We start from the raw sequence: 17,450 nt of genomic DNA on the forward strand, positions 1-17,450 counted from the left end.
GAGTGGGAAGGACTAAAGGAATGATGCCATGAAGCTGACTCTAATAATTTAAAACATTTTATTGGCTGATAAATACTATGAGCATATTTCTTCACCTCTATCCCTATCCTCTAAAACCAAAATCTTATGATCCAAAGCTCTCTTTAACACTAAGGTACCTGAAAAACACCAGTCACCACCTTGGCCTAAGGAGGATTCACCGGTTCTCAGCATAGTACTTTCACCCAGTTTTGGGTGCAATGCCTCGTGAAAGGATTGGCAGGTGAAGGAGTTACAACCATCAGGGAACCTTCCTGGCCCTCTGGAAGACCATTATTTTGTGGTTGCCTCACAGTTGGTTCCTTGTCCCTACCATTGAGACAAGCAAGCACTCTCCTAACTCATCAGGAGTGAAGGAGAACTTACCTGTGTCAAGGTCTTGGCCTATTAAAAGATCAGAGCACTGCATTTGTCAACAAGGCCTGACAGGGGGTCTGAAGTAGAAAGTATACGCTGATCTAAAGCTAGGACAATGCATATCAGAGATGACCCCCTGGGACACAAAGCCCTTGTACTTGATACCCACCCTTGGGCCTCTGCTGCCTGGGAAACTTATGACCAAGAAAGGTAGAGAGCCCTATTTTATGAGGCCTTCTGGAATCAAGTACACAGGTCAAGAAGACTGATAAAGATCAGTATCACTTACTTTATAGCTGGCAGATGACAAGCCAAGGTCACAAAATTCACAACTGATAGGAGCAACACAAACAGAAAAGACTTTACTCTTTCCCTCGCGACACCCCAACTGTTTCCTGTGACTCAGGAAGCTGGCTGAGAGGCCCCATTTGATGGTGGGGCTAGAGGGGGAACTGAGGCTTGTTCAAGGCCTCACCACCTGGTGGTGTGCTCGTCAGCCCCAGACCCAGAGCTTCAGAAACTTGAGTTCTGGTTCCTATCTCTGGTAAGCTGCTTAGTTTCCAAGCTTCAGTTTACTCCTCTCGAAACAGGAATCATAAAACTGTACACATATGATGATGTAAAGATTTGATCAACAAAATGAACAAAAGCCCTTAGAATGGTAACTGGTACACACAGCGTACTGAACAAATGTTCTTAATTATTGTATTGTTGTTGTTCTTACTGTTTTTTATTTTCAGAAATTCCCACTCAAGTGCAAGGGGTAACAAGTGCACTTTTTTGGAACAGCACATGGCCCTCAGGCCAACTCCAAGCTGCTCTGAACCAATGCAGTATGGCAGACAATCTCCCCCATGACAGCCCACCACCATATGCTTCCTTACTTCTGACACAGCACATACCACATTTGGTTGTAATTCAGCTCTATACAGATCCATTCCCCAACCAGATAGAGCTCTTCTGGGGTACAGTCCATGGCTTATTCCTAGTCATAACGCCAATAGCTGGCCCAGGAGGTGGCCCACAAACACTTACTGGGTGAATAAGCGAATGGATGCCCTTTACAGGGCCTAGAAAGCCTTCTCTGTCTTCACTCACTCTGCCAGGATTTCTAGAGTGTAACTTGTCTAAATATGCTGCCTTCTCACTCTAGTAGGCCCAGGGCAGAGTTTAGACCCCAAACATATTTACAGTCTAACCTTCTTTGAAGGTGACACGCTCAAGGAGTCCCTCTGTGATGCTCTGGGCAACTCTTTCACCAGCCTGTGAAGTGAGTATTTAACACATCACACCTCTGAACAGCATTCCCACAGATCCTGGCGTCCTGTTAGTGTGAAAATCCCGATTTTGTCATGTTATTTTTTGATCCTGCACCAAGCCACAGCACACTAATGTGAGAAAATCTGGAGACACTCCTTCTAGGTCGCATTGCCAATGGTCTAAAGGGTCATAAACACTATGTCACAGTTTTCCTCTGGTGGCCCATTTACCAGAGGCTCTGCCCTGCGCCGGATTTCACCAGCTCAGGAGCAGGAGTGGACATCGATCTCTTCATCTCATCATGGTGACCTTCAAAGGCAGAGGGAAAGAGTGTGAGCGAGCAATGTGTCACATTTCCCATCTGGCCTCACCAAGGGCCACCTGCAAAGACCTTCCCTTTGAACCCTCTCAAGCAATCCTGGAGGAAGACGTGTACGCAGAGAAGCTGCTTAGTGGTAGGCCCTTGCCTCACACTCACACGCTGGAAACTCTTTGGAGAAAACTTGCCACAGGTTGTTTCCTTTTATGAAACATCTTTGGTCAACAAGTAACAAAGGTGTCACAACATTCTGACAGCCAAAGCCTGGTGCTGATTTTAGGTCTGAGCTTCCATTAGGTAAACACCACTATTCACTTGACTGTTTTTTTTTTTTTTTTTTAAGACAAATTCCTGAAGTCTCCAAAATCAGAAAGTGGTAGAGCTCGAGAATTTAATGGATTAAGCTGATTTGCCAAAAGTAGGACCAGAAAGGGGAAGGAAGATGTCGAATCAGGAATCTTAGCCTCAGGCTCTTTACCTCTGGAAAACAGCAGACCCCTAGCTCCTCGCTCTGCTCTCTGGGCACCCTGGATAAACAAGCCTTATCGGCCACCCACACTACTTCAGTTAGTAAAACGGCTTAGGAATGTAAATCACACTGGAGTGAAGTGTGATCCTAATTTGCACTTAATCAAAGCCAATTAGAGGTACATTATTTACACAAAGCCCTTGCATCTCAATTATGCCTCGCACAGCCCAAGACAGTTTTGAGTCCAGACTTTAATTCTGCTTAATTAGAGAAGTAAACATTTTCACTGAGTCAATCCTCCAGTCTAGTCTAGAGCCTATGGCTAAACAGAACCAAACACGCAGAGCTACCCAGTGGAGGGCCAAGAAAGTGTAACTGACACCTGCTGGAAATGAGCAGAAAACAAAGATCAGTATTCAGACCTGGGGGCTACTCTGCACCAAGCAAGTAGCACTGGGTTCTCTGTTTGACACACTTCTTAGCACCTCCTCTGCCAGGCACTAAATAGCACATTTGTTTTTCCTCCTTCCCTGTATTTCAGCAAGATAAACCACAATGTAGGAGGACCGGAAAGCAAAGAATCCAGTTCAACTCTTAGGTGATACTCTTAATTTCTCTGGTTCATGTGGTCCCTGATCTCCTGAGGGGGAGGTGATCTCAAGGTAGCTGGTTTGAATCAGGAAGAGGCCCTGAGGTCCAGGCAGGAAGCCAAGAGGGAACAGCTTAGTCTGAGTAGAGACTGAGAACAGGAATTTAGGGCAAAAGGGCTTCCTGAGCCTACAGACCAGAGAGCGAGGAGAGGGCCTTGGTGACAACTGCTTGAGAACATCATTCACCCATCCCTTCAATGAATAGGTGCTCTACACTGAGCTAGGTGCTGAGAAGGCCTCAGGTCACCGTGCTGTGCCCGGCAGTGCCGGGGAAAATCCTCTGACTTTCCCCTGTGAGCAAAGGGGTAAGGGGCTCTCCTGGCACTGACCCAGATGGCACAGCTGAGGGGACCTTCTCTTTAGTTGACAGTGGTTGGCATGGCCTCACAGGGACAAATGGATGCCCGGGCAGGTGGAGGACCCAGCAGAGTAAAGTCTAAATAGCAACCTCCCAAGCTCAGCCAGAGAGAGAGAAAGGGAGCAGAGGAAGGACATGCAGCTGTGGCCCCGTGCTGCTAATTCCTAGGAGCCCCAAAGCAGCAGAGCTTGGCAGGCTTCAGATGAAAGTACCCAAGGGCCAATTCAAGATGCCCAGGTGAGTGAGGTCAAGTTCTAACTTGAACTATGGTTCTCAAGTTCTAACAGGTCAAAAACCAGTTGATATTTACATTTCATTTTGGTACAATTCCCCTCTCAATGCACATGTCCATCCCTCTGCCAGTTGTGTCCAGCCAGGTAGGGATGGAGAAGCGAGAAGGCAATGAGTATATATGCAGTGTCTGGCGTGGCTCGGTTATAGGAAACCAAGGCAAGTCAGATTCGTTGGTACTTTTCCAGCACCAACAGTCGCACGTGTATTAAAAAATAAATTAGACGGTAAAATTGCTGAAAGGATGAGGCAGTACCATGAAACATTCGGTGGCCCAACTGTTTTCAACACAAATAGGAGCAAAATGGAGTGAAGTAACCATCACAACTTCAAGTATCACATCATAGTATTATTTAGATTTAAAATGCCATGGGTTGCTTCATTTTCAGTATTAAAGGGGGAAACCCACAAATACATACGTTTAGATGTATTTCCAATTGTTAGAATTCATTTCATTACACACTTAAGACCTGTACATTTCACTGTATGAAAAATTAACCTCAATAATAAAATGCTTAGGTTCAGGTGTCTGGGTGGCTCAGTCAATTGCACATCCAACTCTTGATGTCAGCTCAGGTTATGATTTCAGGGTCCTGGGATCATGCCCCACAACAGGCTCTGGGCTCAGCAGGGAGTCTGCTTCTCTCCCTCTCCTTCTGCCCTTCCCCCTACCATGTGCATGTGAGTGCTCTCTCTCTCTCTCTCAAATAAATCTTTAAAGAAAAAATATGCTTAGGTAGATAAAGAGATGATATAATTTGACTAATGCATTAAACCAGGATGGAAACACAAAAATAATAGTGTTCAAAGAAAAATAATAGTGTTCAATTCTTCCCAGACTTGAGGTACAGAAACTTCCAGAATGATTTGGTCTACAGGACTCTGTATTGACAGGCTTCCTTCTTTTTCATTCAACCTAGCTCTTCCATTTTATTAACAAGGACCAATCCATACATAACTTTCTATAACTTGGGCCCTTAACGTGTCCTGCAGCCTCTGTAGGTCAAGCTAGGGAATATCCCCCTGACTGACATAGGAAGTCACATCTGTCCAAGAGTAAACCAACTTTAGTTCCTGAAATATTTTGCCTTTGAACTCTTTCGACACAACCCGAATGAACTGGGTTCTCTCTCCTTCGTATTAACCAAATGCCCTGCCCATTTTCCCCAACCATTCAATTCCTAGAAATTACTAGTCTGGACACTTGGAGAGAACCTCTCACTAACGGCCCATTATCCCCCTCTTTCAGTTGCCAACTCAGAGGCTCAGTAAAGACTTCACATTGGTAAGATATTCCCAAAGAAGCAATAAAGGAAATTTCACATTTATGAGGTTTGCTTTTTCCTAGAGACAAATTTTATTTCAAACCTGAGACCAATTAGGGAGGAAAAATAACAAAAGCATGTAGGCAGTCAAATGATCTACTCCTGAGCTATGCCCCCAACAAAAGTATGTATGAATGTGTTCACTGAGACACCATCCTGAACAATTCTTTTACAGATGAAAAAGCTCTTTCTCTTATTTATTTCATTCGAACTTATTAGATATTCACAAAAATCCAAAAGGCAGGTACACAGTAAAGAACTGGTATCTATGTGGTACAGTTTGTCAATGAGGTCTTCCAAATCCAGTGTCTCCCCCTCTACCTGAAATAGTCAGAATGAAACAGTTGACAGGAAAAAAGTTCTTGAGCTTCTTTTATGTGTCCAACCTCTGAAAGAGGTAACAAGGAAAAGAAAGTAAAGATATCCTACACATGAGCTAATATTACACTGTGTGTTAACTAACTGGAATTTAAATAAAAACTTGGAAGAAAAAAGATTTACCATGAAAACACAGGAGAACTTTTTAATCGGTAGAGAAGGGAAAAGTTATTCTAAGTATGATGCAAGCCCCAGAAACCATTAAAAATGGCTCATAAATTTACAGACATAAAATTTTAAAATAAGGTGAAAAAAAAGGACTGCAAACATGTTAAAAGATATTGACAAACTGGGGAAAATATTTATAATACATATGAAAAATAAAACTCTAGTTTACATAGTATGAAGAAAGCTCCTCCAAATCAATATGAGTAAGACTAATAACCCAGTAACTATAGAAATATGAGCAGAGACCATGAACAGAAAATAAAAAATAAGGAATTTACATATGAGTGAAGATGTTCATGGCCAGTCTAAGGGAAATGCAAATTAAAATCACAATGAAGTATCACATTGAATCTGTTTGACAAAACTAAAAAAATCTGTTAACATGCCATATTGAAAAGGCAAAGAGAAATTAGTACTCATATATTGTTGGTGGGAGTATAAGTTAGTAGAGCAACTATGATGGGAAATTCAGCATTTGTTAACATAATTACAAATGGAAGTACTCTTTAACTTGGGAGTTTTACTTCTAGGAACTAATTGTATAATTTTGAATTGAACATTACACAAATGTTCAAAGACACAAAAGGTATTTACTTTAGCATTGTTTATAACAACAAAAGATTAAAAATTATCTATAAATCCAAAAATAGGGGTTCTAAGTGAATTACGGTAAATCATTGCAATGAAAAACGATGCTGTCTCTAAAAAGAACAAGGAAATTTGTAAATACTAAAAAAGAAAAAATATCCAAGATCTATGATTAAACTAAAATACAAGAGAGTGTGCATAGCAGGGTGTCCTTTTGATGGGAAGAAAAAAGGATGTATGCATGTGTACAGAATACTCTTGGAATGACACATAGGAAACTGGTAATTGTGATTACCTCTAGGGACAGACCAGGAGATAGGGGTGGGAGACTTTTCACTCTACACCATTTTGTGCCTAATTTTCTAACAATTTCCTAATTAGAGTTGCCACGTAATTTTCTAACTAAATTGCATGGCATGTAATACCTGTTCAAGAAGTTGAGGTATCATAGGAATAAAGTAGACCAATGAATTGAGACTTGCTGGAAAAAAGCCTTTGATCTGTTAAAGGTCCAGATATTCCCATATGGCTCCACCTTTGCTGCCCAAATGAGCAGGCATGTGTGAGGAGAGCAGGCAGAAGCCTTGGCTCTGGTCCTGCCCATGCAAACACTAATCTGTCCGAAGAATGTACTTGGAGGCTACTTCTTGCTGAGAACCCACACAAACACACACATCTTCGAACAGTACTGATCTTTTCATGGGAATGCACCTTTTGTTCTGAGTTACAAGAAGCTTTTACATCCATTATTTCATCAAATCTTTACATGTTCCAAGGCAGGTACTTTTATCCCTTCCTGTTACATGAATTTGTACACCAAAGTTCAGAAACTGAAGTTCTCACCCCAGATGTAAAATCAGTAAGTGGCAGGGCTGTGATTCAAACCAACATCCCTTAATTCCAAATTGGGTATTTTTTCTGCCATATCAACTACCTCCAATTCCCTTCCCAAGACAAATTGTGATTCCTCAGTCCCCAAGCTGTGCTGATTACAAGCTATGAAGTATTTAGTCTGTCTATACAACTCCCTGGTTTCAGGGGCATCCAGTGGCCTCCTGGATTTCACAAACCACAGCTGCCTTTCTCTGGGCATCCAGGGTGCTCACGTGTAAAGGAGGGAGCTTCAATTATAGGAACACTGAGATCCCTTACAACCCCATTCTTCAATGAAACAGAACATTTCTTGAGTTCTGCTGACAGTGGGAAGAAGATCACCCCAGGGATGAAAATTTAACTAAAAAAAAAACAAACCCCAAAACAGACAAAATAAAACAAAACCAATACTCCTGGCTCTGGAGTCAAGCTAGAGTTAATGTAGAGAAAGACTGGGAGAGGGAGAAAGAGTGAGCCAGAGGAGGCTTAGCGAAAATCACACTATCACAGTCATCCAACCAGCCCGGAACAGCCAAGCCCAATGTGGCTTGTGGTCATCTGCCTGGTTTTTTTCACTCAAGCAGAGGGATCACTGCCACCTCACCATAGAGGCCCAATGGCTTGGTCCACTATTTTAGACATCGTTTGTGCTCTATACTAGGATGGACTGAACAACTCTGTGTCCTCCAAGGGATTAAGAACAAATGTAACATAGGCTTATCCCAGTAACAGTGATGGGGACAAGTGAACAGACACTGGGTCACAACAACACTGGACCCAAAAATATCCTCTGCAAGGCCCCAGGGCAAAGTTTGCAAAATACAAACAATGCCTAGTGAATCTCTTTGCCACAACAAGCTAGGTAGAAGTTGCCATTTAAGAAGAACCCAAATGATAAGGAATGGAATATAAGTCCCTAATTGCTCACACACTTGCCCACAAAGGGAATTATTGACTGAGGAAAAAAGGAGAAATAAGCAAGAGCTTCTAATCTATTAGGTCTATCAGTCCTAGGTCGCCTCCAACCCCTTGAAATAATAACAGCTTTACTGAGATATAGCTCATCTCCTGTACATTTCACCTATTTACATACTATACATACATACATGTTCTATTTACATAGTATAGTTCAATGGCTTTTAGTACATTCATAGAATGTGCAACCATCACTACAATCTATTCTGGAACATTTCAATACTCCAACAAGAAAAACCCTGTACCTCTTAGCCATCACCTCATCTCTCAACCTTCCCATCCCCCAACACTACACATCTTACTAATAAACTTTCTGTCTCTCTAGATTTGCCAATTCTGGATATTTCATAAAAACTGAACCACACAATCTATGATCCTTTGTGACTGGCTTCTTTCAGTCTCATATATTTTCCAGGTTCATCTATGTTATAGCATGTATCAGAACCTCATTCCTTTTTATGGCCGAATAATATCCTATTGTATGGACATACTACATTTTGTCCATTTATCTGTTGGACATTTGGGTTGTTTCCATCCTTAGGCCATTGTGAATACTGCTGCAATGAACACTGGTGTGCAAGTTTCTGTGTGGACATGTTTTCATTTCTCTTGGGTATATATCCAGGGGTGGAACTGCTGGATCATATGGTAACTCCATGTTTAACCATTTGAGAAACTTTCAGACATTTTGCCAAAGGAGCCACACAGTTAACATTCCCAAAGGCAGTATATTAAAGGTTCTGATTTCTCTACACCCTTATCAACACTTATTATTATCTTTCTTTATTATAGTCATCCTTGTAGGTACAAAGCAGCATCTCATTGTATGTTTGAGTTACATCTTCCTGATTCCTTTTTATCTATTGGTTATTTGCCTATCTTCTTTAGAGAACTATACAGATTCTTTGTCCATTTTTTTTTTTTTAAGATTTTACTTATTTATTTGACAGACAGAGATCATAAGTAGGCAGAGAGACAGGCAGAGAGAGTTCTGAGAAAGCAGGCTCCCTGCTGAGCAGAGAGCCCAATGTGGGGCTCGATCCTAAGACCCTGAGATCATGATCTGAGCTGAAGGCAGAGTCTTAACCCACCCACTGAGCCACCCAGGTGCCCCTCTTTGTCCATTTTTAAGTTGGGTTATCTGTTGTTTTATTATTGGGTTGTGGTAGTTACTTATATAGTCTATATACAAATCCTTTATCAGATACAGGATTTGCAAAAATTTTCTCCCATTCTATGGGTTGTCTTTTCACTTTGGTGATACTGTCCTTTGAAGCATAACAGTTTTTTCATTTTTTTTTTAAATTTTAAGATTTTATTTATTTATTTGAGGGAGGGAGAGAGAGCATGAGAGGGGAGAAGGTCAGAGGGAGAAGCAGACTCCCCACGGAGCAGGGAGCCTGATGCAAGACTCAGTCCCTGGTCATGGGGACCATGACCCAAGCCAAAAGCAGTTGCTTAACCAACTGAACCACCGAGGTGCCACAGCTTTTCATTTTGATGACGCCCAGTTTATCTACTTTTTATTCTGTTTGTGCTTTCGGTATCATATCTAAGAAATCCTTACCTAATCCATGGTCATGAAGACTTATACCTCTGTTCTCTTTCAAGAGTTTTTTTTTTTAGTCTTTGATCCATTTTAAGTTAAGTCTTGTATATGATGGGAGGTACAGGCCCAACTTCATTCTTTTACATGTGGCTATATAGCTGTCCATCACCATTTCTTGAAGAGATTATTCTTTCCCCAGGAATTGCTCTGGCATCCTTGTTAAAAATCAGTTGACCAGGGTGGCTCAGTGGGTTAAAGCCTCTACCTTCAACTCAGGTTATGATCCCAGGGTCCTGGGATCAAGCCCCGCATCAGACTGTCTGCTTAGCAGGAAGCCTGCTTCCTCCTCTCTCTCTCTCTGCCTGCCTCTCTGCCTACTTGTGATCTCTGTCAAATAAATAAATAAAATCTTTAAAAAAAAAATCAAGTGAGCATGAATGTGAGGGTTTATTTCTGGAGTGTCAGCTCTATTCCACTGATCTATACATCTGGCCTTATTTTAGTAAGACACTGTCTTGATTACTGTAACTTAGTAAATTTTGAAATTGAAAAGCTAAAGCCTATGTTTGTTCTTCTTTTTCAAGACTGTTTTAGTTATTCTGTATCCACTGCATTTATATGTGAATTTTAGGATCTGTTTGTCAATTTCTGCAAAGAAGTCAGCTGGGATTTTTACAGGGATTTCCTTGAATATGTAAATCAATTTGGGGAGTACTGCATCTTAACAATATTGTCTTTCAATCCATAACATGCTTACATTTAAGTCTTCTGCAATTTCTTTTAACATTTTGCATTTTTCCGAGTATAAAGTTTACTTCTTTTAAAAATTTATTCCTAAATGTTTTAATTATTTTATTCTATAGTAAAGAGAACTGTTTTCTTAGTTTTATTTTTGGTTTGCTCATTACTACTATAGATACACAAGTGTTTTTTGTGTAAGATTCTTTTTTTTTAAGATTTTATTTATTTATTTATTTATTTTAGAGAGAGAGAGCGCGCACGCATGTGCTTGAGTGTGGGAGAGGAGGGGCAGAGAGCTAGAAAGAGAGAATATTGAGAAGACTCCAAGCTGAGTGTGGAGCCCAGTGTGGGGCTCACTCTCATGACTCTGAGATCATGACCTCAGCTGAAATCAAGATTCAGACGCTTAACCAGCTAAGCCATCCAGGTGCCCTGTGTATTGTTCTTTTATCCTGTACCCTTACTGAATAAGAATTTGTTCCTAAGGCACTTAAAAAATAATTAAATATTGTGGTAGCTTTGTACTGAATCAACTTACATAAGCTGGAATGACATTTCCCCAAATTTCCTTTCCTATATGAGTTAGGCTTGACTGTAAGAAAGATTTATGTGAGATTCAAAAGATGGGCATGCAGCAGTCATCACTACACCCTGAAGGTTAAATGCTGGGCACTGGGCACTGTGGCATCGCATGTGTACTCTTGCTCCTGTGCCAGCAAACCCACCAGGTCTGCATGTCCCCCCAGCCCTCACCAGACATCCTCCTTCAGATTCTTTGTGTCCTGGCCTAAGTGGATGTGCAGCTCTGTAATGAAGAATGTCAGTGCCCACTGCAGAGCACATGTTTCATCATGGCTAACAGCCCTACGAAAGAAACCTGGTTTACAGGTGTTCCTTTCCTTCTGTCACTTCAGATTGAGCTTTCTTCCCAACATCAGCCCTGATCTACACTCAGGCCCACCATGAGAGGCAATAGACGTCTTGAACAGTTACCACAATCATACAAGGTCAGTATAGGTCTATCCCTGTAAGAGATCCCTTATTCTGTACCAGTGGTTCCGTTTCTATGATGAAAATTTTCTGGAGATCTATTGTGCAACAGTATGCATAAGATCAATATGACTACTGTATACTTAAAAATGATTAAGATGACAAATTTTGTTATGTGTTTTTTTACTACAAAAAAAAAATAATGTGTAGGGGAACTGGGTAGCTCGGTCAGTTAAGTGGCTGCCTTTGGTTCAGGTCATGATCCCAGGATCCTGGGATTGAGCCCCGCACTGGGCTCCCTGCTCAGCGGAGAGCCTGTTTCTCCCACTCCCGCTCCCCTGGCTTGTGCTCTCTCTGTCAAATAAATAAATAAAATCCTAAAACAAACAAACAACAAAAAAACCCCATCAAAACCCAAAAAACAATAATGTGATCCTGGTAAAGGGAAAGCAAAACAAGACTAAAAAATGTCATGGTGAGGGGGGTGGTTGGTGGTGGTGATACAAAAGGAGAAGGAGGGACAGACAAGCTATATAATTCTGCCTTCCCAAATGAAATAAGGATATTCCTTGAAAAGAGAGTCTATGACTTACTCATTTTCATGTCTGAGGAGTTACGACACTCATTCATTAATAAAAGGAATGAATGAATGAATGAATGAATGAGTGAACGAATGAAAAACAGGCAGGTGTGGAACAAATGAAGGTACAAACAGTACCCCAGATCAAATATGACTAGGGATGCTGAATCTTCAGTGAATGACAGAAGATCTGTGGCTTGAGTGACATCTATAAGTGAGTAACGGTTTCTCTCTAGGCACAAAATGTAGGACATGATATTAAATATTCAAGAGACACATGACCTAGTTTTGGGGGGGGTGGGGGTATTGGGTTTTCAGTGAGCTCTGAGCATACACAGACCTATATAGGACAGGTTTGTGGACACAGGAGAACAAAAAAAGAGAGCAGAATCTTTTACCGTATGGTCATGTTTCAGGTCAAACAGTCCTTTCTTACATAGCCCTTCCTGGCTATGCTCTGGAAAATTCCATGTTTCACCTCCTTGCCATCTCTCTCCTTGAGTTCAGAATCAGTGGGTATCTCATGCTTCTTCTTCTTTTCTATACCATACTTCTTGCCAAGGATAACACTTCTGGGCAACACAGCATTCATTCATTTATTCACTCGGTCGCTCACCAACCACAGTTAATTGTTGGGGATTTACAGTTCAGACATGGTTCTTACCACTGTAGCTTTTGGTAAAGGCCCTGAAAACTACTGGGAGACCAGTCTCTCTCCTGGTGAAGTTTCCAAAGAAATTAAAGCCTTGGTATCATTACAAATTACCTTCTAAGTTACCAACCACTGGGGCAATTTTAAAATTAACCTTCCTATCTTAGTAGAGAGGGGGCAAGAAGAAAAGAACCTTGCTTTTGGAATTATGGCTTTATTAAAAAAATATTGACTGTCCCCATTTAAATGTATCTCTGGCCGGAGATAGTTAATCTCTGGCAACAAATGATGTGCGTGTGTGAGGACACTGTTTATTCTAGCCTTTCTGCAATTTACAAATCGAAACAAATAATGGTGGAGACATTTGCAACTATGGAAAAAGGGTGTTTACAAAGTGGGAGAAAACAGACTAAATAGGCTTAGACTACAGAAAATTTCTAACACGGCATGGGATAGACTCCACAACAGCGGAAGGTGCAAAAGGCTATGAGTCACACTTATTGTAGCAATTAGATCTTATCAGAGATTTCCCAAATATGTCAGCTTTAGAAAACATTATCTACATGCAAGGTCGTCCTGGTAAACCCTGGGGACACTAAACAGGAAAATTTTCCTAGGCCTCCTGTTTCATCTCTCCACCCTTAGATAGAGCTTCTCAGATACCAGGTCTTAGTTTAGTGTTAAATCATTCAAGCTCAAGGTGCTTCTCACGCTTTCCTTTGGAAACTAATTCTTTCCCAAACCTTTCCTTAAATGGCATTGTTCACAGTGAGTTCCCCTGTGAGAAGCATGGGAGAAAGAAGATCTCCTTTAAAATCCATACCAGGGGGGCGCCTGGGTGGCTCAGATGGTTAAGCGTCTGCCTTCGGCTTAGGGGTCCTGGGATCAATTCCCACATCGGGCTCCCTGCTCTGTGGGAAGTCTGCTTTTCCCTCTGCCCTCCCCACCACTGCTGGTGCTCTCTCTCTTGCTCTCTCTCTCTCAAATGAATAAATAAAATCTTAAAAAAAATAAAAATAAAAATCCACACCATGTTATTTTCTGTGTCCATGATCTTTCTCTCTGTTTTTAAAGCCACCCTTCTCCTTTACCACCACAAAGTTTTTCTTCTTAACACTGAATGTCATAGCAAACTCCCCAAATACTAGAGTGAAAAAGAGGACAAATCCTAAACTGCAATTCTTAATTTGCTATCTTCATTGTCACATAAGTGTTCATATGAAAAACATCAAATGACTTGTTAATGATCAAAGGGAGTCCGCCTAGAATAGATAAAATTTTAATGACAGTGAGGACAAGCTTCAGCCATGTAGAAACTGACCCTGACTACACGGGCTTTCATATGGATTTCATACCTTTGCAAAAACAGTAATCAAACAGCAACTCATTAGAGAGGAAGAAGGGAAATAGTTTAGTATCCATGAAAAGTAACACCGGGTTTTCACAAGATAAAGACATTTATCTTTTATGGGGCAGAGGGGAATAACTATTCCCCAGCTCAGCTAGCAAGAGAAGGTTTAAGTTCACAAGTGCTTATTACAAAAACAGTATAGTCAAAGATTTTTTAGGATAAATGTAAGGACTGTGGTCATTAGCTCTTCCTCACACAAAGTCCAAGACAGCACTACACACCCAGACACTGGGAAGTATCGTACTTGATGAACAACGAGAACAAAAAGAATGAAGGTTTTATGCAGTGAGATCCTGAAGTTCATTTCTTTATCAAATGAGCTTGTTTCACTATGTTTGGGCATGAATTGGCAATGCTTACTTAGAGTCAACATGAAGTAAAGCCAAGACAAGATTGTGGAAACCAGGCCCACAGAAGCAGAAATTTGGTCCAGAATATTTTCCAAGGAAAATGTTGATTAGACTTTTTCTTCCTTGTACAAGAGGGAAAAGAATGGACCGATTATTGAATGTCTCTTAAATATCAGGCACCATGCTATGTTATGTACAATATGCTATGCTATATTCAATAAAAAATATACTATGCTATTATACTATACATGAAATATGCAGATCTCATTTAATCCTCAAGATATCCTAGTGAGGGAGCTGATGTTAAACAACTTATATAAAGTTAAAAATCTAATTCTTAAAAATTTAAGCGCAACAGATCCCAGGGCTGTCTGCCTACAAGACTATATATATTCTTCCTCTACAGGGTTCTTTCTATCACACTTCTTAGCATCTCTTTCATATTGTTAAAACCTGACCATGACTTACTGCTTAGCTATCTTTTTGGTTCAGATTTCTTAAAAGGTCGTTAAAGATACCAACTATTACAGACATGGCTGAAGCCTCTGTGTGCTTTACTCCCCCACCCTGTTCTCCCTCCCAGTGTCCCAGGAGTCTCATTCCTCTGTCATCTTTTCCTCAACATTTTAAAGATTTATCTATGTTGCTACAGATAGTTTTTTTTTAGTTTGCTCACTTCTACTTTATATAATAAGTGTACCATGATTTTTAAAAAATCCATGCTTTTGTTCATTTGCAATGAACATCATTATATGAGTCTTCTTTTTTTTAAAGATATTATTTATTTGAGAGGGAGAGAGAGAGAGATGGGCAGGGGAGGGGTAGAGGGAGAGGGAGAAACAGACTCTCCGCTAAGCAGGGAGCGGTGTGGGACTCAATCCCAGGATCCTGGGATCATGACCTGAGCTGAAGGCAGACGTTTAACCTACTGAGCCAGCCAAGTGCCCCTATATGAGTCTTCTTTTATACAAACCAGAACTTTCTCTGGTTTATCAAACCAAGGGGTGAAACTGCAAAATCCTAGAAATAATAATACTGATAATAATTGATACTTACAGTGTTATTATGTGTCATTGTTCTAAGTACTTTTTATATTAATTCATTTAATTTTCACAATAACTTTGTGAGGATTTTGTTACAGATGGGAAGTAGTCTGGCTCTAGAATCTTTGCAACTGCACTAGACATTGCAAATTACCTTTCGGAATGATTACATCAATTTCTATTCCACCATCAACATATGAGATCCCACATCTTTGCCAACACAAAGTTTTTAATTTTTGTTATGCTACTATGATTTTTTTCTAATTTCTTCCTGTATGCATAACCATTTCTCCCAGCACAATTTATTGACTAGTCTACTCTACAGCACTGATTGGTGCTGCAATCTGTATCATATTTCAAGTTTTCACAAACATGGTGACTTCATCCTACTGTTTGTCTACCTCTAACAATACCATTCTATCTTAATTATCACAGTTTAGAATATATCTTGATATCGAACAGGCAGAAATGAAATGAAATTCTAATGAAAATCATAATTGATCTGTTCTCCAAAACTTTTGTCTTCCATATGAAGCTCAAAATCAGCTTGAAAATGTTTATGAAAAAATCTGTACTGGATATTCTCTCATCGTTGCTTCAGATTCACTTGCCTCTTCTCCATCGTGCTCTATTCCCATGAGGCTGTCCTCCAGATGAACAGCAACCATTGGGTCCCTTAACCCTAGATGCAGCCAATGAGAGTCAATGGCAGCAGAATGAAGAGTAAGAAAAACAGACACTTTCCCCCTGGGCTTTCTTGCTGCAAGGCCCAGGTGAGCTGTGGCTGTTTCTCTACGGAAGCTTCTCCGGTGGCTCCAGCTCCAGCATGCTCTGGGTTCTGAGAGCTGCTCTACCCCTTGCTGTTTCAGATCTAAGGGTGCTCAAGGCATCTATCTTTTGATAGCTTAAGGTAGTTTGCCTTCCCCCCTGTTGGTTTCTTGGTTTCCCTAAGCTTTGTCTAAATATTTGCAAATAGGTCCTTCATTAACTCTCTTCAGTAACCGCTTCTGTGTGCACCACTGGTTTCCTGCCATATGTTTGGATGATACAAAACCTATAATGATTTTGATTAAAATTTCACTTCTCAATTAATTTGAGGATAATTGACAACTTTAATATATTGAGTCTTCTCCTCCATGAGTATGTTATATCCATTTATTTATGTTTTCTTCCATCCCTTCAATTTACTTTTGCAAATTTTCTATAAATGTTCCGAGGCTTTTTTTTTCTCTAAGGCTTCTAAGGCTTCTTTGTGCTTCTGACTGTTATTGCAAGTAGGCCTTTTCTTTAAATGGTTATTGCCAGCATGTAGGCAATTTCTGTATTCAGCAACCTTGTGGGACTCTTACTTATTTTGTTCATTGACTCTCCTGGATTTTCTTTTCTTTTCTTTTTAAGATCATACTTATTAATGAGAAAGAGACAGAGAGCACGCAGTGGGAGGAGGGGGAGAGGGACCATCAGACTCCACGTAGAGCTGACGTGGGGCTTGATCTCAGGAGCCTGAGATCATGACCTGAGTTGAAACCAAGAGTCGGGTGCTTAACTGACTAAGCCACCCAGGCATCCCCCCTCCTGGATTTTCTGTGTAGCAAATCATATCTGCAAATAAGATCAACTACATCTCTTTCTTTCCAATTCTTATATCTCCTATCTCTTGCTCTTACTCCATTCTTACTCTGTTCCATTGGCTCATGCTTCCACACGATGTTGAATAGAAGTGGTGTTGATGGGCATCCTTGTCTCATTTATCTTAGCTTATTCTTCTCTAAGTAAAACCACTGTCGATCCTAAAGCTATGACTCCCAAGCTTCCATTTGCCCTTAAATAATTCTATTCAAATTGAAGTGCTCAGGAGTCGCATTAGCCAAAAATGTCACAATACTACCATGCACCCAGAGAGTACGCTATGACATTCTAATGTAGAAATGGCAAGTCCTGACAATCCTAGTCCACATGGAAAGAGCACTGTGTGAGCTGTGAGCTCTGGCTTCAGTGGAGCTAATTTAAACAATAAGGTTCAACCAATTCCTATATAAGCAACCATCCATTCATCCACTAGAATTTGTGGAGATGGTCGTTAT

At 40.7% G+C, this 17,450-nt stretch overlaps 1 protein-coding gene across 8 annotated transcripts in view; it reads right to left on the reverse strand.

Moving 5' to 3' along the window:
- Positions 1-17,450, reverse strand: part of BCAS3 (BCAS3 microtubule associated cell migration factor) — a 591,123-nt gene that overhangs the window by 88,722 nt on the left and 484,951 nt on the right. The window lies entirely within an intron of this gene.

This window comes from Mustela lutreola, chromosome 15 (genome assembly GCF_030435805.1).
Source record: "Mustela lutreola isolate mMusLut2 chromosome 15, mMusLut2.pri, whole genome shotgun sequence".
NCBI lineage: Eukaryota > Metazoa > Chordata > Mammalia > Carnivora > Mustelidae > Mustela > Mustela lutreola.